This window comes from Paramisgurnus dabryanus, chromosome 15 (genome assembly GCF_030506205.2).
Source record: "Paramisgurnus dabryanus chromosome 15, PD_genome_1.1, whole genome shotgun sequence".
Taxonomy (NCBI): Eukaryota; Metazoa; Chordata; class Actinopteri; order Cypriniformes; family Cobitidae; genus Paramisgurnus; species Paramisgurnus dabryanus.
This window is the reverse complement of record NC_133351.1, coordinates 14938959-14961792: the sequence shown is the minus strand read 5'-3', so window position 1 is coordinate 14961792 and position 22834 is coordinate 14938959. Positions and strand designations below refer to the sequence as shown.

The 22834-nt window shown below is 38.8% G+C and overlaps 1 long non-coding RNA gene across 1 annotated transcript in view; it reads left to right on the top strand.

Annotated features, from left to right (window-relative positions):
• The window catches only part of LOC135733327 (uncharacterized), a 118079-nt gene extending 109211 nt beyond the window's left edge, over positions 1-8868 (top strand). The window contains exon 6 of the long non-coding RNA XR_010526935.1: positions 7938-8868. This is a non-coding gene — a long non-coding RNA (uncharacterized lncRNA). The remainder of the gene's footprint in view (positions 1-7937) is intronic.
• Positions 8869-22834: the final 13966 nt, after the last annotated feature.

Sequence of the window (22834 nt, the reverse complement as noted above, 5' to 3'; positions counted from 1 at the left end):
GGTAGACCCTCGCATTTAGCTGGACCCGGCCTCACCCAGTAGAACAATTGGCAAGTGTCAATTTCCACAAAAAAAATCAAGACAAATTGAAAGAGGAAACAATTCGTTCACAACAGGACACGCGGCTGTTGAGGATAACCTGCCTTCAAAGATGCTGGCCTGTCCCATCAGACTAGTTTAGCGCTAGGGCACTTCAAAGCACCCGGGACCCGAGCAGCTTTCCTGCCATTCTTGTTTGCGGCTCTCAGGTTGCTATAAGTAGCCGAGCATCCTGTCCCCTGCTGTCTCAGGTGGATTGACTTTGTTTGTGTAGCTGAGACGCAGGGATTTAGTGGTCCTTGGTGCCTTCAGACGTCTGTTGACTGGGCCGGCCGGCTTGTTAGCGTTGTGTCATATATCACGCTAAAAGTGAACCGGCGAGGTTATGGACAGATAAATGCATTTCCAAAAATGGCCATGTTGCACACCGGTTACGTATGCGGAAACACAAAACACAATTTTTTCTTGTACGGCAGCTGTGGTTATGAGATTGTGTTTGTAGAGTTTTGTCTCTGGCACGGCGCATGGTTTTCCATGTTAATTACGCAAGCTGAAGAGGAGGAGGGGGTGGAGAAAGAGAAAAACGAAAAATGAAACCGTATAGTCAACTTCATTTAGTGGGTCCTAATTGCACCCTACAGGCCCCTGGCAGACGGCAGGGGTCTCTCCACGAGTGGGACGCAGCAGAGTCTTTTACACGCACACACACGCTCACGGAGAAAGAAAGTGGAGAGAACATGAAACGGGTCAGAGATTAAACACTTTCTTTACACTGGTAATTAAGCCATCATCAGGCTGAGGGGCGTTTATTATCAGCCCGCCGCTCGTCTAGATGGATGTGAATTCTGAGTGAGCTCTTAAGGCCTCCGTCCACACAAACACACCCGTGCGCACGCATGCGGCACACACACGCGCTCATTTGTCTGGGCATAATAATGTCTTAGCGCACGGGGTAGAGACTGCATCAGGTAGCAGACAACTCCAGCTCATTTATTAGGGCCTTTTATATCTCAATATTACATTATTGCTGAAATGATTGTATGGGCAGGGAGGTGCGTTATTTCACACAAGCTTTTATCATTTGTGCTCGCTGTGCCGTCGGAAATGATTTTAAATATACTATTTGAATCATTTACATCAAATAGAAATTAATGTGGGTTTTTACAGAATAGATCTTGATTGTGTCCTGATTGCTATTAAAAGTAAATGTGCAGAGGGCAGGAAATTTGAAAATGAAGAACGCGTGCAAAGTGGCACCGATCAAAAGCCTTTTTAGTGTGTTATTTCATTGTTTAAAAAATAAAGATAGAAATTAAATATATATATATATATACTTATGTTTAATTTATATATTAAACAAAATGTATATTATGATATTGAATAAAACACTAATGTTTCAATAAGATAATATTATTATGCTTGTGAAATTTAAAAAATATATATTTATTGTAATATATGTACATCAGTAATGGTATTCGTATGCACTTTACACCATTTTGTAATTTCACACATACATGTATTGTTTACAGCTGTGTTACATGTCTCCTTATTAATCCCATCAATTCACTTGACTAAAATGTCAATCATCTTTAGCGAATAATAGCCTTGTTCTCATTTTAAAGCGGTTGTCTACATAGACGTAAAAATAACATATTACCATTAGCTGCTACTAATGTACGATAAGGGGTCACTTACCATTCCTGTTAGCATTTGTTATCACTGTCGATCCTTATGTCCATTGTCATTGTGGTTCATGTGTCTTTGGTGGTCTCAGGTCGGGGTTCAACCCACCTTGTGAATGACACACATGTTCCATTGTTAGTCCTCTGCACATAATTGCACACAGTCACACCGACAGGGCAGCAAAAGTGGCACTTTAGTCCAGTAAATTACCTTGGTGGAGTAATTACCTGCTTGTTCTGCTAGTTTTTGTGGTCACCTGTCAGACCAGCTTCTGTCCAGGATGTACTGCTACACCTGCACCTTTTGTCAGGACCCCATAGCAGTGTCTCTAACCACCCTCCTCCTCACCCCCCGCCTCCCCTTAATCACTTTCGACTTTATCTCCCCTTTCGCCCAATGGAGGGGTTATCTTCCACATTCATTACCTCACTGCTCTGATTACAGGGGAACAGAAGAGTGGAGGATGTGTGTGGCGCGCAGGGCCCGCCATTCATAAAATGTTTATGTAGTAACGCTTTGTGTCAATGTTATTTATGACTCATGTTTCGGATATACCCGTCTGGAATGGGTGAGATGGGACGCAGAGGCAGCCTGAGCAATTATTCGCGCACGCACGACGGCAGTCGTCTGGGACGGTGACGGTACAGATGAAGAGGGAAAGTTGGAAGTCGGCGTTGCATTATGAAATATGCCACATGAGTATAATCCGCCAGGGTTTTAGTTGCGCCATGGTGTGTGCCAGGCACCTAGGTGGGCAATCTCAAAGACAGTAGGGAGGCCCGGTGTTATTTCTAGGCACATTTGGCATGGCCTCCATGGCTGTTAGCCACTTAAATTGGAACAGAAGTCGTAAAAAAAATGCTTGTGATACAATGTCGTACATTGAAAGAAAAATTTAAAAATTGTTAGAGAATGAACAGACAAGGATTTATGAGTAACAAACTGTTCACAGAATCTTATGTCAGGTCACGCTTGGCTAAATGAAAACTCTTTAATGGGATCATTTATTCACTCTCCTGTTGTTAAAAACATATATTTACAAAATATTTTTAAGAATGTTTCTAACCAAACCAATCAGAAGCCCCATTGAGTTCCAATAGTAGGATAAAATAATACTATGGAAGTCAATGGGGCCTCTGATCGGTTTGATTACAAACATAAGATATACTGTAATATTTAAACTTCTAAACTATTGCTGGTTAAGTCCAAGACGTGGTAAACAGACAAATTTAAAGAACCACCTCATCGTTGTGCTCTCGAGTCAGGCACACAGCCCTAGGTTGTTCAGTCCCAGCCATTACTGTACTGTAAGTCTCTTTGGATAAATGGCATAATATCATAGCACAGCCTGGCCTGCTCTCTGGATTACCGCCCCCTCATTCAAATCGGCCTGCTGCGATCACGTTCATGAGCTCTTAATAAAAAGCCAAAACTCCCTGTTTCTTGAAGCCTGTGTTGTGACATGTTTACCACTCTCAGCCTGCTACTACAATGGCACCAAGCCCAGCTGCCAAAATACGAGAGGTGGCGAGAGTCAAGGACATGAGGCATCTTAGGCTGGATATGAAGTGGGACACTGAGTCCTGTCAACCCTACTGTTGCTTTTGTTGTGTCACTTATATAGATCTCCAGCAGCTTGCCTGTCAATCTAGTTGTGCAGTGTATTTTAGTATCCTGCTCTTTTGATTTTATTGGATTGTTTCAAGAGTAAAACTTGATGAAAGTGTGTTCAGTTTAGTACTGGTTGTAGAGTGAAGATACGGTAAATGGTGGATAGAGTCAATACACACTCAAAGTGCAGTACATAAAAATATGTTGCTTTAAAGTTGTGTAAAGCCAATCAGATTAGAGCTTACTACACTGTCAGATCAGAAATGGTCCATAGCTGAGGCGGTACCCTTTAAAAACGTCCCACTTATGTATACATTTGGTTCCAATATGTACAATGGAGTACGTTTTGAAAAGGTTCCACCCCAGTGACAGTTAAAGCTCCATATATTTTTTTTCTGACAGAGTAGATATAAAAGTATTACAGAATTGGTTTACTTAAGATACAAATCCAGTTTGTTTTAATAATTAAGATGTCTATCTATTCATTTGGGCTCTTTATTTTCTTGTAAACTTTGTGTTTCTATGTAACTTTCACATCTAAACCACTTGACCTACATGTAACGCTTCTGATGGGGTTCAAGTTGTTGTGTTTATGCCATGGTTGCCATGGTTTCATATGTACAATAGCCTTCCCAAGGTCATGACCTGATATGACCTGGGTTCATGGTGAGAATGTTGGACTTCCTGTGAAGTATAATGGGGAAATGTGCACTTCCCAGACCTTCAAGTGTCCCCCAAAAAATCTGTGATTTACGATCCCCAGTGTGGTCTCTCTGATTAGTTTTATGATCAAGCTTCCTCATCTTTCCCATTATTGTGAGAAGAGCGTCCGACCGGCCAAATTTAAAACAAGAGGACAGCTGGGGAAGGTGATGCAATGTCCAAGAGTGATAGGCAACATGCTAAAGGTCAGGAGGTCCATGTAATTAGGATGAGGGCTGAACTCTCACCCTTCCTTGCATTAAATATGAGTTATGATAGGAAATCATATGACCATGACTTTCACCCACTCACAGGCACAAACAGAGTATGGACTACACACCGGTAGTCATTTCTCAGAACCCACTGATTGTCAAATTTGTAATCCGGATTCAGATGGTTAGATAAGCATGTCTTTTAACCTGTAATGTTTAGGAAATATTCACATAAATACTCTTACTGCTGTAAAGATCCCCACTGGGTGAGTCGTTGTTCAACCCTGATCATAGTTCATTCATTGCAGTTGGTTTTTCATCCACACTGATATCAAGATCGGTCTCTGGTGATCCAGGCACAGGTGGACAGCGGTAAATAGAGGTGTAAACGGATCACTTAAACAACATTTGGAGATTGAAAACACATGTGGTAAACGCTAATCTGCCCTGATCTGTACCACACAAACAGTGAAGGGCTGTCAATCACCTGTCAAACAACCACTCATATTTACTTGAATACTGTGAATTATGAAATCATTTACCGACTAGAAAAAATAATTGTTTATATGATGAAGAATTGGTTAAAATTGGTAAATGTATATTTAATTTAGTACTTAATAAATGTGTATTTAATTATGATTATTTTAAGTTACTTACTGAAAAATGTATAGATTTAATGCACTTTAGATAAAACCATCTGCAAAATGTGTAAATGTAAACATGAACAATGAGCTATATCGTTTTTCAACATTTATTAATCTAATGTAAGTGTTGGTTAATGCCATAATTGTGCATTAGATTATGTTGACAGAATTTGAAATGTTATTAATGTAACAACCTCATATTTTTAATGTTTACTTAGAATTTTAATCAGGGATCCCGATATGTGTCAGTCGCCATGTCTGAAACAAACCTTTGTCAAAGCTCCACTTTACCCTTGCTTACCGAACTACTACATAGTAGTAATAATCCTTATAATTTAAATGATTAGTCCATTTTCTTAAAAAAAAAACCAGATAATTTACTCACCACCATGTCAAACAAAATTTTGTTTTTCTTTGTTAAGTTGAGAAGAAATTATGTTTTTTGGGGAAAACATTCCAGGATTTTTCTCATTTTAAAGGACTTTAATGGACCCCATCACTTAACAGTTTTAATGCAGTTTAAAATTGCAGTTTCAATGCAGCTTCAAAGGACTCTAAACGATCCCAAACGAGGCATAAGGGTCTTATCTAGCGAAACGAATGTCATTTTTGGCAGGATAAATATGCACTTTTAAACCACAACTTCTATTCTTCCTTCGACTGTGTGACGAGCCAGCGCAAATGCGTATTTGCGTAATGACGTCAAAAGGTCACGTGTTACATATATGAAACCAACATTTGCGGACCATTTTAAACAATAAACTGATACAAAGACATTAATTAGTATCATTCGACATACAACAACGTCGGAGCGGTCCTTTTTCTCCACACTTGTAAATACTGGGGTGTAGTTTCAATACGTCATCCATGACCTCTTGACTTGATGACTTATTATTATCGGACGAAGACGATAAGTTGTGGTTTAAAAGTGCATTTTTTTTCTTGCCAAAAATGACTATCGTTTCGCTAGATAAGACCCTTATGCCTCTTTTGTTATCATTTAAAGTCCGTTGAAACTGCAATTTTAAACTTCATTAAAACTGTTAAGTGTTGGGGTCCATTGAAGTCCATTAAATTGAGAAAAATCCTGAAATGTTTTCGTCAAAAAACATAATTTCTTTTCGACTGAACAAAGAAAGGCATCAACATTTTGGATAACATTGTGGTGAAAAAATTATCTGGATTTTTTTTTTTTTTTTTAGAAAATTGACTAATCCTTTAATGCTGTAATTAAATGCTGTAAATGTACTGTTGATTATTAATTTCTATTAGCTGGTTCATTAAATAATGTTAACAAACACAACCTTATCGTAAATTATTACCCTTACAATTCCCTTTGAAAAAAATCTCAAAATAGCATTTTTAAAAAGCTTGCTGGTGATCTATTCTGTTTTGAGAACAAAGGCGCTGTGAAGATTCACTTGATGAAGGACATGGTGAATAACTTTTCAATCTGGGGGGCCGTTTTGCAGGGTCAGTGCCTAACAAACCTTTAAATGATTATTAAGCTGACCCAAAGTCCTCAAAGCTGCTAATAGTTGGCATAAAGAAACCCAGGAGCAAGCATGAAATATGTGCAGCCACCATGACAGGGGAGAATTATGGTAGCCCCTCTGCGCCGTCTCTCACAGCAGAGTGGGCCACGCCAGAGACAGATGGCAGCCTGGGAAAGATTCGACTCCAGGCTCGATGGCAGAAAGAATGACAGTGTATCATGTGTGATATGAGAAAGGAACAAAGAAGTGTGTCATTTTCGCTAACTCTGATTGAAAGCGGGCAGCAGTGCTTAGGTAATTAGACTCCTGTGGATAAAGAAAAAAATGAGTGGGAACTCACGAAGACACTGCGCGCCGGCCATGCGCTTTTTCTTTTCGGTAGATAGCTCTGCTTATTCTTTTAGGCGTGTTTTTGTACTTCGTAATTTGTGTATAATTTCTTTTTTGGCACGTTCTTTTGCCAATCATTGTATCTGTTTTGCTTCGGTTTTTCAGTATCAGTAAGCAGCAGCTATAAACAGCACTTCACATATTCTCGCCTGGAGATTAAACGAAGAAAGAAAATTGTTTATTTTTTTTCCATGACTTTACAAAGTGGATAATGAGGAATCGCTCTGTAAAGCGCCTTTGAGATCTTTGAGTTGCTTTCCAAATAAGTTGTTAAAACCTGTCTTTTGTAAGGCCAAAGCCAAGGGCGCTAACAAAGGCATTAGCTGGTGGATAGCTGTCTGTGTCCACAGAGTAACTACATCAGAAAGGAAACCGGTCCAGGTCCTAATTAAAGGGAGAGATGAGTGTCTTCTGGTGTTAGCTCACAATAAGGGGCCACAGTAAATCAATGGATACCCAACACTATTATTATCATCAACAGCGGTGAATTCAGGGTGATTTGACGGGAACAAAAAGACATATTGAAGACCGGTCCAGGAAACTCCAGACATCTGCGTGGCTTAAAACTGAAACTGTGAATGTTCTGTTTTTTAAAAAACAAAATGTTTTCTGTAGCAGACATATTTTAAACTCATTTATTTTGGTTTAGGACAAACTTTTACTCCCTTTTTCATAGATAAACCAATGGATTTTAATAAGTAGACTGGAATTGGTTAAAGTATACATGGGGTATTTGTAGGGACATAACTGAATACCTTGTGTGTTTTCACTGTATTTCCTCGCAGCTTAGAGGTATCAGGTTGCTTTGAAAACACAACCCTGTGAACACGCTTTAGTTCTTGTGTGCAGGATTAGCCGTGATACTTTTAGTTAGTTTAAATTGATTTTGACACCCAGGTATACCTTGTTTCTAACTTTCAACAAAGTATGGGGCAAGTTATGTTTTAGGTGGCCCACTTGAAAATATTAAAAATTGTATAAAAAGTAATATGAGTATGCTGACCGGGTCAGTCTTGCTGAATTGGTTCTTTTAATTATCTAAACTCCAATGCCCAGTGACACCTTTTACTACATGTATAGATTTCAAATTTGCCCAACATTAATATTTTCTCTTGCTAAATGTTACCTTTTTTCTCTATATGTGTTTTCTCTTTTCCTAGGACGTCTTTGTCTAAGCATAAATTGAAGTGGTACCTTCCGCCAAGGGTTGGTGACCACAGGGATGAAGGGAAGAAGTCGCAGGGGCCCTGGACCACACATCCTCCATGCAAGTAGCCATAGATGCCCATGCTGACAAAGCTGCCTCTATTCTCTCTGTCCCACCTCTCATCTATTCCAAATGTTTACATTTCCCACGTAACATTTGCATGCATTTATCCAAAGCAACTTGCAGTGCATTCAAGGTATACATTTTAGCAGTATGTGTGTTCACTGCTTGCTACTGTATAGTGTAGTATATTAGGCAGCTAACATCTTTTGAAATTACAAATTACATTTTGATCCCAGATTTTCAATAACCTGAGTTAAATTAAATATTTATGCAAAGTTTTAGCGTCATTTTTAAATTGTCAACAAAAACTGTTGCAAAATGGCGGCAATATTTTGCGACTAAATCATAATTTTGTTCTCTCGCAATAAGTATTTTGAAAAACCAAGGCAACGGGGGTGTTTGACTTTATATAGCACTGCGCAGACAGACATCCAGATGACATCAAAATACAGCGACAGTAGCTGAGTTTACATCCAAACGTGATGCGAATCTTTTCAAAATTCGTAAAAAAAGAAAAACAATGAAATGCGAATTAGGTGCGTTTCCGTCAAGTTGTTTTGAGCGAATGATGGTAACCTAGTAACCAACAGGAAACAAAACAATGTACGCGTGGAAAATGGAGAGAGGACTGCATGTAGTCACGATGGGTCAATTTATTAATGTATTTCCCGTGCAGCTTGTAATTCCCAAATTGAATGCTGTGAACTAAAGAAGAAATGCAGACTTTTTATGAAGGCACTAGCAGCAAGGACATTGCGATGACGACGAGCCCCATATATGGTAAAGACAACTCCAGCGTAAACAGCTAGAAGGTTATGCTGCATTCCAGGCAGGTTTTTGAGCCCGTGAATTACGACTTCAAAACCATGACTTACGACTCTGAACTGGGAGTATGCATTCCAGGTAACCCGTGTTTTTACAACCTTCTACCTGTGAAAGTGCACTGGAATGGCAGTCAAACTCGTGACTTCCCACCCGTGAACTCGTACTAGATCGATGTACTCCCAGTTCAGAGTCGTGGTTTTGAAGTCGTGATTCACGGGTTACAGGTTGCCTGGATCGCAGCATAAGTCCCGTGTTTTTAACGTCAGAATGAATTCGGTAAATGCGTTTCCATCTCCCATTTTTCGCATTTACTCTTTTTCGCATAAATAAAAAACCACCTCAAGCAAGCGTAAAAACTTTTTTACGAATCAAGAGATTTTTAATCGAAATTTTGTGTTTTCATCACTCGTTTTCGATGCGATATTTCAAAATACATTCAGAGCGTTCCACTCTCAAATCGCTCTTGTGATATTTTAATGTCATGCGCTTGTCAGTTCTTGCAACGAACACCTCTTCCGTTTTTGACCTTCAACCAAACATACCACCAAGAATGGTCATGTGACTTTACACACCTCAGGTGACCTGTAAATGCAAAAAGTTTCAATTGCAGTTTTGCATATATTCCTTTTACAACTACCTAAAAAAAACCTCACCAGAGTGTAAAAACTTTTTTTGCGATTAATGCGAAAATTTTGCACAATTGTCATGTTTCCATCGGACATGTATATTTAGTTCGCTCTTTCAATTTGCATGATTTGAATGGTGATGGAAACATGTCTAATGTAAATAAGATGCATTTTAAATCATCTTTTGATTTTTAATGTGTATGTTTGCAGTTGAAATAGCACCCCTGTGTGACAAATATGTAGGCATAAATAGTCCATATTGTGAGGTAATTAATGTGATGTCTAAATTTTACAACTAGAAAAATGCTATTTAAAATAGTTTGAGATGAAGGATGGCATGTCACACCACAGGAGTACTGCTGTTACTGCTTCAATTAAATGTCAACCATCAATGTGCCATTTTCTTCTTTTATAACGAAGGTTATCTCTGTGATAACCACAGTCTGCTCTTTGTTTCTATCATTTCTACACAACAACTGTATGTTGACTACTGTTCACATATGCACACACACATACACACGCTGCATCTGGTATTCATGCATCACCAGTCTTTTGAAGTGTCTTTCTCTTAAATTAAAAATGTTACTAAAAAAATTAATAATCCTTCAACGGCACTGAATTTAAAAGTAGTGCTACCAGGCATGTTGAGGGGTTTTCAAAGCCGTGCCATCTCCATATGGTTCACCCGATAAATCCTTTATCTGCTATCTACAACTCTCTCTCCTTCACGTTCTCGCCCATGGCTACATTTCTATCTCTGCATCAATTAGCGCTGTGATTAATACAACAAGCAAGCAGTTTAGGGGTAATGGCCGACAATTAACATCTCATTGCACCATAAAGGGCTACGCTAACTACCCTGGCCACTGCTTTTCTTTGCCTGGAACTGAAATAAGTGTTTGTCTTAATTCGTATGCTATCTAATGTGAAGTGGGCCTGCTTTGTATGCCACAACACCATTAATCTAATTAGAGTGAGCTGCGAATGAATTCGGGTCCTTCCAGAGAGCATGAATACGGCCTTGTCTTTGTTAGTCAGCCACCGTGCAGGAACAGTCGCTTTCGAAAACGAACCGTCTTCAGACTTGTTGCTTTTTTTCTGCTCTCACCCCTCGCATTGTCTCTCTTTCTCGCCCGCTCTAATTATCAGAACGTTGCAAATACAACTGTGCACATCAGTGAATAGAGCCGTAGCTGTGCTGTCATGGGCTTTGCAGGAGGAAAAGTCCTTGGAGTGCTGTTGAATTAAATGATGCATTCTGATTGACAGCTACCTTGAGACCGGGCTGATGGAGTCGTCAAGGCAAAATGCTAACGGGCTGCCACCACTCCGGCTGCCAGCACACACACACCCACAGCATCACTGCGATTCCCGAAAAAACGCTCATGGCTATGTATAATCACAGAATATATTGTATGTTTGAAGGTTATTGAGGTGTATGTGTCAAAGATAGGACTTGAAAAGAGCTCTGCTAACTATAAAGTGCCAATTTACATTCGACTACCCAGCAGTATATACTGTAAAGATGATAGTACATTATACCTTGATATAAATTATATTTTATGGCATTGCAATTTCATACTGTCAGTGATGTTTCGTAAGGGCCTTAACAAAGCCCTGGATCATGCCGAGAAAATTCACTAAAAATAAAAATGCTATAAATGATTTTTCACACCTTTGGTACTCCAAGGAACCTTTTAGTCCCAAAGGTTCAAAAGGACCTTAGGTTCTTAGTGGAACCATTCAGCATGAAAAAAAAACATTTTAGGTGCCTTTATTTTTAGTAGCATATACTAGTATTAATTTACTAACCATTCTGTAGATCGTGATTAATTTTTGTGGAAACCCAGCTCATTCGGTGTACAATATATTAGGTTAAAGTCACCATTGTCTTATATTCCCCACAGTGACGTATATCCATGTGAAACGGCTTCTGAAATGAGAAAACGGTAGAGCGGGACTTAAAATTTGTCCATCGAGAACTGATCGGATTGTTGGAAACTGGGTCATATTGCTATTTTGTAAACGCTGCAATATTTATCCGAACCCCGCTCTCGAATCATTCCACATGAACGGAAATAAAAAGAGATCTTTTCGAGGAGAGGAGATTTGCGTTTTTGATTAAAAATTATGAGCGTACATGATTTTTTTTAAGCAATGAAGCTCACATGAAAGTCATTTTTAAAAAATAACCCAAAATCCAAAAAAAGTTTTTAATTTTAATTTCATGATGACTTCAATACTAGAGTCACAAAGCTCACCAAAAGTGATGTCCAAGTGTGGAAAATAGACGTTTTATTATTAAAGATGTACTAAAGGTGTGGTGTGTAGTTGATCTTGGAGTGTGGCTTAGCTTTGGGAAAAATGTGCAATGCTTACTGAGTCAAGGCCAGTGGTGGCTCGTGGCTGCTCATCCGAGGGGCGCAAATTCAAAATAAGTGTTCGGTGTGTCATGTGTGTTACTTGTCTTTTCAAAATATGTGTTTGTTGCGTCATGTGAACCATGTGCATCACATGTTTTGTCAAAGTAAGGGCCTGCTGCACACGCGTTTATGATAAAAGAGACGCTCACATTCACAAAATACACGCAAGACACTCCCTCAACAGTAAACACTGATTACGCATGAGATTATGCGAGTATCTGATCTCTTTTATCACAAACCCTTTAGACGCATCTGCAGCAGGCACTTATTTTAACATGACACGTGATGCACACAGGATTGCTTGAGGCGCAGAACACATATTTTGAAATTACAAACAACACACATGATGGGGTACATACATGTTGTGATGAACTTCGCATCGAGCACCCTCGAAAAAAGAAGTCACCGGCCGTCACTGGTCAATGACCAGGCTGCTGTAATTCAAAACAAAAATCATCAAAATGTATTAACTTAAAACTGTAGTCAATGTATGAAATTTTTTTATGCATTTGTTTTTTTTTATGAAAACCAATATTTCCTGGTTTACCATGCTTTGCCTATATTAACAAATATATATACATATATATATATATATTATTTTTTTCTTTTTCATTGTTCTCCACCTCAAATGTTGGTTAATGTTTTTTTTCTAAACTGAGATGCATTACAAAGAAATATTATTCAAGTATGCCCTCAGGACATAATTTTTGGCCTACGATATGCCTGGCACAATAAACAGCTAAAACATTTGAATTTAAAATAATAATAATAATACAATTTTTTTATATAAAAAAGATGTGCGCAATGAGACAGTATAGCATTGCTCCAACCCAACAGTACGGGAAAATCAACTGTGTCTCTCTTCTGATCAGTAGATAACATCATATTGGGGTGCAATCTGCCATTCATAACCAACCTACACGAACAGGAGTTTTGGCATGGAAATTGCATTTAACACAGATTTTATTGGTATGTTGTTATCCGATTGCATTTCTTTAAATGAATTTCTTTAGCAGAATTCATTTTCACTGAAATTGCCCCCCAGTGTCTTTTGCAATAAGTTAGATTGTTGATGTATGCTACAAAGAGTATTTTCTGTAAATGAAATATTATGTGTAAATGCCTCTATGTAAGCCTGACATGTAATGAAAAGAATAATCTAAAATGCATGACATTTTCTTGATGTTTATGTAGATTATTAGCGCCTCAATCAATATAACTAGAAGAGAAAGATTTGATTTAGGATGACAATACAGCATCTGCTCTCATAACTTTCATGAAGGATTTCTGAAACATACGAAACCCTGTTTGTTACACAGGAACTGACAGCAGAACGTTCAACGTCACAATCTCCCACATACAAGTCACCTACTCTCTCCACTGGTCACATAGAGAAAGATAAGGAAAGAGCAAAGACAGAAATCGATAGACAAGGCGAGAAATCCTTTTCCTACATCTGATCTAGTGGCTTTCGTGCTAACTGTTGGTTGTGTAACAGTATTTCAGAGAGTCCACCCTTGATCATGTGTACACCAGGTCAAGGGTCGTGGCAGGCTGCGAGTGACCACCCAGTCTTCGCGTTCAGTTTCCTGACTTCATGCGACCCCCCTCCTCTTCTTCTTCTTTCATTCTCCGACCCCTCCTCACAGCGACACTGGTTTTCATCTCTTGAAACAAAAGCTAACTGTTTTGCTCCGCACCAGATCAAGGGCCTCCTTTTTCCTCCAGGAGAGGTAGAAAAACAAACATGTGTACGGCGATACCTTCTGTCGCTTCCAGATTCACATCTGCAAGCTCCACCACTCTTCAGCTCCTCCACCCAGCTGTTGGAGAGCCTACGCACACACATACGTACATACACACACGTTCTCCCGTGGGACGGGTCTGTTTATCAGCCAGCCTGCCAACCACATGATGGATCCTACGAAGAGCATCAAACGTGACACTCCAGGGTGGCAGCGCAGGTCAGAGCCTGCATGAACCTACGGACCGGGCCGGGGCGCGCTCGGCTCTCAGCTGTGGACACAAACACGTACAGATGCCCTGGAGATAATGGTAGTGTTTATACCGAGATCCCCCATTAGGCGTTCTGGCTTTGATGAAAGTACCAATCAGAATGGCTGATCAATTGAAAGTTCTGTAAATGTTTCTACACACAAATGATTCGGCTCTGTTAGATCTGGCGTGCAGTGTCATTTTTTGATCAAGTTTTTGATCACCACTTGTCATCTCTTGTCCCCAGACAGTAATGTGCCACTCGTGATGATGTTTTCATCACATTATGAGCACTATGAACTGAATGAAGATGAGCTTGTATGGATCATTCATCTTCTGTTGTGCTCGTTTGTATTTAAATTGTATGCTAGTGTCCCTATCAAGGAAGATGAAGTCTTGTATCGCCAGAAATATTATTGCTTTTTCTGATCAAATAGCGGTCCACCAACATAAACCACACCGGACCACCCTGGACGCTTATGATGGTCTTCTCTGGTTTTCTCCTCATCATCTTTCACCCAATAATGTCCTCCTTGAGTTTATTTTAATGAGAGCCTCTTTCTCGGCGTGTTGCATCTCCAGCCTGCTTTTAAACCAGAGTGTCTTGATGCAGAAAGAGTCCAGCAGAGAAAAGCTTCACTCTAATTTGGTCACGTCTCATGGCGTTGAGTTTCCATTGGCCTGTGATCACAAGTGGCTTTTCGACAGTGCGAAGAAAAACCACTGTCGTTCTTTGCCTCCATCCTTTTTTTTTCTCAGAGGAGGACCGTGGAGAGAACATTCCTTTTGTTAGCTATAAATACATTATTATGGCTGTTCTTTAAAGATAGGTGCGCAGAAGTGCACACAACACCATCATATGTTAGTTACAGTAGACGTGAACCTGAATGCCATAAATGGTCCAATCTAGTGTAATTATACACACTTGCAATCTCTTTGCAATTACAGCTATTGAGTTTGGCTTGGAGATGGTTTATTGAAAAAATCGAGGTGGCTGGTTGAGGTCTCAATTTTATTTCAATCCAGTCCAACTTTACATCACTGTGCTTTTATCTGGTCACTAATCTCACCAAAAATCCCTTGACAATGCTGATAATGTGATAGGCTAAACAATCTTTGAAGATGTTTGTGGATATTAAATATTAAGTTGTTTCAATTCTTGAAGTGATCCTTGAAAGCCAGCGCAAAGATCGTGGGTTTGAACCCAGGGTACATCCATACTGATAAAATAGCTTGCATGTTGTAAGCCGCTTCAGATGAAGTGTTGCATGTGCGTATAGCTGTAAAATCTTCATTCAACAGGGATGAAAAAATGTATCTTCCACTTGGATATTGCTAAAAATCTCCTAGGCTTATGTAATATAAGAACATGTATAGAGAGATAATTCAATATACACTAAAGCTGTCAAATCGAGTTATTCCCACAAGCTTGTTCAAAAAAAGTAAACCAAAAAGATTATTCGATTGCAATAGAGTAAATACAGTCCAGCTACATCTACATGCATTATTAACAACTTTAACCTGAGCGTTTTCCCCTGGTATCAACATATAGAAAAAGATTGATTGACGCTTTAATAAACACAAACAAATGATCAGGCACGTGAATCAGCCATAGGTTGCCATCTTCTGGATTCTCTGCAAAACTTCATCAGACCTGCACAGAACGTGTCTGTCATTTCCTCATGTGACCTGCCCCATAATGAATATTTTGAGTATTTATCTAGAAATAGTAACTTTAAAAGGGCCAAACATAGAGACACAAGGTCAATAATATTTTGCTGTGTGTTCTCTGCTTCCATTCATTACCACACCAGTCTGTGAATCATCATGCTGCGGTGGACTTTATTAAGCATCACTCGCGCTGGAAGGGCCGTGGAGTGCAGTCAGTCAGTGACGAGAATAGCAGGCCAGCTTCTGCGTATGCTCGCCAGTGTTTACGTGTGAGTGAGTCTGGTGTAAAGGTGTGGCTGCTGAGTAAGTCTGAGACCATGCTGAGTCGGCACAGGCCCCAGGAAGCGCCAGAAAACAACGTTGCCGTCCGCTGCTTAACGCTGTGAAGTCCAGTGATGCAGGGAGAACACAAGCCCTCTGGCCCCATTCAATTCTGACTGGGCCACCAGACGAGCATAGCACTGAGCATTTAAAAAAAATGTTTGTCCTCCTAGCTGAGCCTAAAGAGGACTTCTTTTTTTTCTGCCTGCACCCCAATATGGGAACAGTTACATTGTTTTCGTTATTTTACCCGTGCATCACTAAGCTACTCTGCTTATGTTGTGCAGCTGTCCTGCACCAGTCCTGGTATCTTATATGTGTGTCTATTTGTGCATGTGTTTGTTTGTGGTTCATGTACATGTGTGGGTAGCTAAGCCAGTCCTTAAATGTTATATATAGGAAATTCGTCTCCAGAGCGATTGAAACAACTTAAAGTATGAGGACTACAATAAACGTCCTGCAGAAAGAGATTAAAATAATAATTACCTTATGTGTAGGTACTGTATTTAAAATTTGATTGGAAGACATTTTTGCATTTTTTATTAATTTTGCATTTTTATCAGAAAAATCAGAAAAATGCATATTTCTGAGTTGGAATCAAAATTTACATATCACATAAAACGAAACTACTATATTTTAATAAATCTTTTTTTCTAAGAAATGTTTTTCTCTTTAAAAATTTGTTTACGCTTATTTGATACGCTATGAAAGTCCTACCAGGTTAATGTTTTATTAAAAATTAAACATGTTTTTTATAGATTTAGACAACTAAAAAAATCTTCTTGTTTTTTCTCCATGCCTCTCCAAACTCACAGTTCTCCAATTTCCGTCTCATTTATCTTCTTTATTTAGCCCTGTCCTTATTGCGGTATAAATACGGCATCTCATCAGAAGTTTTAGGTAGAAAATTCAGCTGTCGCACTAAAGTATCTCAATCCCTCCAGTCTTTGAGAAACCCTTGATTTAAGTGCTGTGTCCGTTCCTTCCCTTTCTCTGGACCTTTGTGTTTTCTCTCTGTTGTTTATAATTTAATGGACTGTGAAACCAGGACAACTGGAGAAGTGACACTGATCTGCTGTTTATTGTAAGGCAGATAGCACAGTGGTAGACCATTGCGTTTGCAGCGCAAAAGGTCATGGGTTTGAACCCAGAGAACCCAGAACTCAAGTACTGATAAAAATGTATAGCTTGCAATGTAATTCGCTTTGGATAAAAGCATCTGCCAAATGCAAAAATTAAATATTTCAGTGCTGAAAAATTTAGGAATTATAAAATATATAGGCTATAATAAAATATATTATACTAATTAAAAATGTTTGTGCACACTCAAAACTGATTGTACTGATGATATCCATGTATTAGTTCAATACTAAAAACAAAGCATTGCAATTATTATTTAGATTCTTTACAGATTCTATACATCTACAGCTAGTATAAACCTCACATGCCCTCTGATGATTGACAGGCTGTTGACAGGAGTATTGGCGCAGTATTTAGCGAGGTCTCTGAACCCCTGCTGCTAAAGTGAATTTTATGGAGTCGTCGGTCAGTCACACACATAAAGCAAAGTCAAAGCTTTCTCTAAATTCATGCAAATGAATGTATTTTACATCCCGTCATGTGCGATATGCCACTTGATCGCTTTGCTGAGTGAAAAAAAACAAAGGGTGTGCAGAAAGTCAAGAGGATGATGTGCCCTGTGGCCTCTCTCTCTGCCCTGATGCAGGGGCCCAGCCTGTGTGGAGTTTATCATCAGAATTCATTTACAATCTATGGATTCCACCGGGTGGAACAGGGGTGAATATGAGGTAGTTAAGCGCTTGACTAGCAATGCTTAGCATTCAGTCGGAGGAGAATCTGTTGTGGTTATTTAATGTCTGTAATTATGACTTATTAATGAAGAGATTAGCCAGTGAAGTGAACAGAAATAAACACGGAAATCTTTCACAGGGTTATGAAGAGCAAATGACTGAGTGCATTCGAGTAAATAAAGGCGTGTTTATACCATTTTCTTTCTATTTAAAAAAATATACGTTTTATTATTTTTTAAGAAATGTTTAAATATTTACATTTCCTTTATTATTTTTATTGAAATATTTTTTTATTTAAATAATAATATTTTATGAAAATTTTAAGTTATTTTAAAGTAGGGCTACATAAGCAATAACTGCACCTCAGATATTTGATATGCTTTATAGCATTATAAAATCAAATTGTAATAATTTATTTGCTCATTTCAAAAACACCATTTCATCTTATATCTTCAAACATGCAGGGGTACAAAATTACAATATTAAACCAACAGATGGAAAGAATCCTCATTTAGTAAATGGCTTTCTGATTTTACATGTAAATGCTCCTTCTCTGATGTTATCCATCTGCATAATTGGCCTTTTTAGTAAAATGAACACAGTGAGTGAGGCATTAATTAGACCCATTTAAATGTTTGTAAATCTAATAGTGCATTAACACAAAAAAACAGAGCCTCGTTGGCTTCAGTTAGACTGTTTATTATTTAGATAGTGTTAATTATATCACACACTTCCTCCTCTTGTATCCTTCCTCTGTGTTGTGCACACAAACACTCAGGCTTTTGTACAAAATACGAGATTCAGGCTTGATAGTTTCTTTTTTATTTGAGGTTTTATTATGATTTGAATTTGTCACTTTTTGATGATATTAATCTAAAATTAACTTATATATTTGTTGTTTTTTCCTTAATGTAAATGGCTTATATTTTCTTGTCCAATAAATGGATGATTTTTTTCTTCTATACATCAGTTGTAAATTATTTTAAAACTCGTTTGCTTTAATGAATAATGAATAACAAGACACCTTTCACAATAGTGAAGAGATATTTGGAGATGTGCCTTTTGTATAACACACATTTTGCAAGGGGTTTCATTTTCTTGGACACCACTGCCCCCAGTGGTGAATTATAGAACTGCATAATTTTGTTGGTCTATTTGTATTCTTGAGTCAGATTTGATTTAAATTTGCTTTCTTTTTATTAAAATTGCATGCAAAGGTTAATTTAGTTGTAAATGAATGAAATCGATAATTATAAAGTAATTTATAACGTTTTTATATATTAGATCACTGAAATTTGCTATTAAAAGTGGATATACTACAAGGTTGTTATACTGTATGTTATAAATCTTATATAAAATACAAATTTTAAATAGTTGACACGGTGTTGGAGACAATACATTTTATTGAATATTAAAAGTCCAATTTCATTTTTAAATTCCGGCAACTCGGACAAATAATGTTAGATGTAAAATACAAAGGTCCAATTAAAGGATTTTCACTTTGTGACACAGACAGCAGGGATCTGAGCTCTCGTCTTTGCTGCGTAGTTGCTCAGCAGCAGAAGGCAGTAGCGGGCTGGACCCCCTTTACCCTCCGAGCCGTCTGTTAAATTTGGCAGAAAAACACCAGGCCCACGGAAGAACAAAGGCGAACCTTACGAAGGAAAGGTTTTGCAAAGAAGGCCCAATTTGCCTCAATCTTCTAACCAATTTGGTGTCCACTCTTGCAATGGAAACATTTTGTCTTAAATTGCTAGCATCGCACTTGCGTTTGCTTATATGTTCGTCCTGTGCCGGATGTTGCGCATTATTTTGGTGTGTGAGGCTCTGACCCAGGGTCCCTAACTGAGGGTTTAAATAGCTTATCTATTATTTGTTGTAACTCGGCCGACTTGGTAGGCACTTCCAGACGTGGTATTTCACGCTTTGCCGTTTCCGCTGTCGGCGTGGGCTTTTGGGGGAAGCGCAGTGTTTCAGTGGTGATGTCGTAACAGCAGGTAAGCACTAAACACCATCTATCAGGCACCCATACTCGCCTCTCTCACGGCCAGAGCTGTGACTGATGGACCTGTCTTTAGTATGGATGTTTAGCGCAGTGGCAGGCCATATGCCACTGGCACGGTTTCCTGCTCGCTGCCCTCACTGAGCTAAAGAGGGGTGGTGGGGAGAGAGAGAGAGAATAGGAAAGACCACAAGAAGGCACGCAAAACAAATACAATGTCTCAAATTTTTCTCACCTTTCTCTGATTTCTGGAAAACCTGATATTGCTCAAGACCAGTTTTATTCAATACCAACCCACCCTACTAACCGCTCTTTACCTTAAAAAGCATAGGATATTGTGTTTTTAATAACAGTGAGCGAGCTCTGATGTATTTTTCCATCTGTTCCGGGCGGCCCGCAGCCCGGCCTAGTGTCCGCCCCCCTTGTGAGAGGAGCACAGCTGTTACTGTATACCCTGTCCAGAGAGCAGCTTACACCCTTCTGCACCCCTAAAGGATAAAATGGACAAGTTTGGCTCGGTGCAATCAGGCTTTACAGATGCAATTTCAAACCCCTTTAAATCATTTTTCATGCTCACCAAAAAATGAATAATGCACACATTAACTGATGCCAGTTAATACATTTCCATCTCAGCGCACACTTTTTTCCTATTTTGTTGTGCAAAAAAGCCAAGCGTGCCTTGTTGAAATTTAGGAAAATACTTTTCCAACTATCAGGTTTAGTTAAAATATTTGCATCTTAGAAATGTTTTTTTTTTTTTTGCAATTAGCTGATGCTTTAATCCAAAGCGACTTGCAGTGCATTCAAGCTATACATTTTATCAGTATGTTTGTTCCCTGGGATCAAACTCATGCGGCCTTGGCACTGAAAATGCAATGCTCAACCAACTGAGCTATTTTGCAATTAAACCGGTTTTAAAACTGAAGCAAATAAATAGGTGACATAAAAGGAACAAACCATAGTCAACAGATAAAAGACAAACCCAAGCATATGTCTAAACTTGTTTCATGTCTCAAGGACTCGTGAATGACAGGACAGAGACGGCAGAATACGCCCATGATAATAATTCAACAAACCCAGACCAGCAGCTGGCATCGGTGGCCTCTTGCCCATCGTGAACAATTAATCACAGTGCAGGGCAGAGGTGGACATGGAGGCTGGTGGCGGCCTATGACAGTCAGGCCTTTTTAAGATGCCAGGGAGTGTATGGCTGTAATTCATAGCGCACTCCTCAAAGCAGGGCGACATGCTCCCTAATGAGTGCCAGTATAATAATCACACGTGTACGTGAATCCTGACCCAGTGTCAGTAGAGCGGATGGGCCATGCCGGACGGCGGCTACAGTTCTCATAAGATCTGCAAAATGTACATCAATTAGACTCGAAATCGCCGAGCCAACATCACAACCCATTAGTTTTGTTTAAGGGACTGGAGGGTGAGCCAGGGAGCATTTTAGAAGAGCAACATTGACAACATCTTGTCAGATTGATTAGCAGTCTGTCAGAGGAGCTCTGAGCTGGAAAATGGGATTCAGGGCTTGTTCATCTAAACATACAGCGGGGCCGAGCGGTCAAGAGCTGTACCACCATCCGGCCGAAGTGATGAAGCTTAAATAAATCTCAGTTCACTGACTTTAAAAAGTGTTTCTCTTGTTTTTGCTCGAGATTAATTCCACCGGCTCTCGGATTCAAAGAATCACAGACGATTCCTAGAATCACTGAAGTGGAAACGACAAAGCTTAATTGTTAGTGCTTTGAACTGGAGGAGTATCACAACTGTTTCGTCCTCAAGCTAGAGTATCAGTGCAGTTTTTGCTTGCTGATCAAGCCGAGGCTGTGTAATAATGCTATATTAGAGATTATTTGTTTGCAAAATAGACCCATAAAGGGGACATTTCACAATACTTTTTTTTTAAGATGTAAAATAAATCGTTGGTGTCCCCAGAGTACATATGTGAAGTTTTAGCTCAAAATACCATATAGATAATTATTATAACATTGAAAATTGCCACTTTGTAGGTGTGAGCAAAAATGTGCTGTTTTTGGGTGTGTCCTTTAAATGCAAATGAGCTGATGAAATGCAAACATCGCCATGAAAATTATTTTTTTTAAATTAAAACTCAACTGTGCTGTCAATAATTTTTTTTCTCTCTCTCTGCACTAAATCGCAGTGCAATGGTTGGATAGTGTAGATTAAGGGGTGGTATTATTATAAGATGATCCCCTTCTGACATCACAAGGGAGGACAAATTTCAATGACCTATTTTTTACATGCTTGCAGAGAATGGTTTACCAAAACTAAGTTACTGTGTTGTTCTTTTTCATATTTTCTAGGTTGATAGAAGCACTGGGGACCCAATAATAGCACTTTAACATAGAAAACAAATTTCTTGATATATCCCATTTAGATTTAAAATGCTGGTAACACTTTACAGTAGGGGTTTTGTTAACATTTACAACTTGAAATTTTAAAAACGTATCCGTAATGCTGAAATAAACATGACCAAATATTATTAGTTCATGATAGCTCATGCATTACAGAGCTCCAATTAAATTGCTAAAATAATACATTTTATGTGTATTTGGTAAACAATGTGTTCACATGGTTTATCGTTAAAAAAACTTTATTTTCCACATGCCATACATTATTTTTGCTCTCCTATGCCCCACCTTGATTTGTACAAAGCCCATCGTTCCAATGTGGGATTCCTTGTCTTATTTGAAAGATCAGCTCCCAACAGATAATATTGTCCTTACCTTATCAATACAAGCCCAAATCTGATCCAGAAAATGCAGATGACCAAGCTGATCGATCAACTTTGCCAGTGAAGCTTGAGCAGAACGTAACAGATTGGTAAGGTAAGATATTGAAACACAAAACCTCATTTATAAAATGCTGTGAAGAAACCATCCTACATTTGATCTTACAATCATTTTTGAAAAATGCATACATGTGATTCATAAAAATGTACGCACAGAAAATGCGCGTAGGCCTACCTCTTTATTCAGATGTGAAATCTATAAATTGCAAATGATCTTGAACTTGTGCGCAGCTGAGCAGTTTCAGATCTCTGCTTTTAAACGAATATGTCAAAGACCTTGTCACTGTTTAAA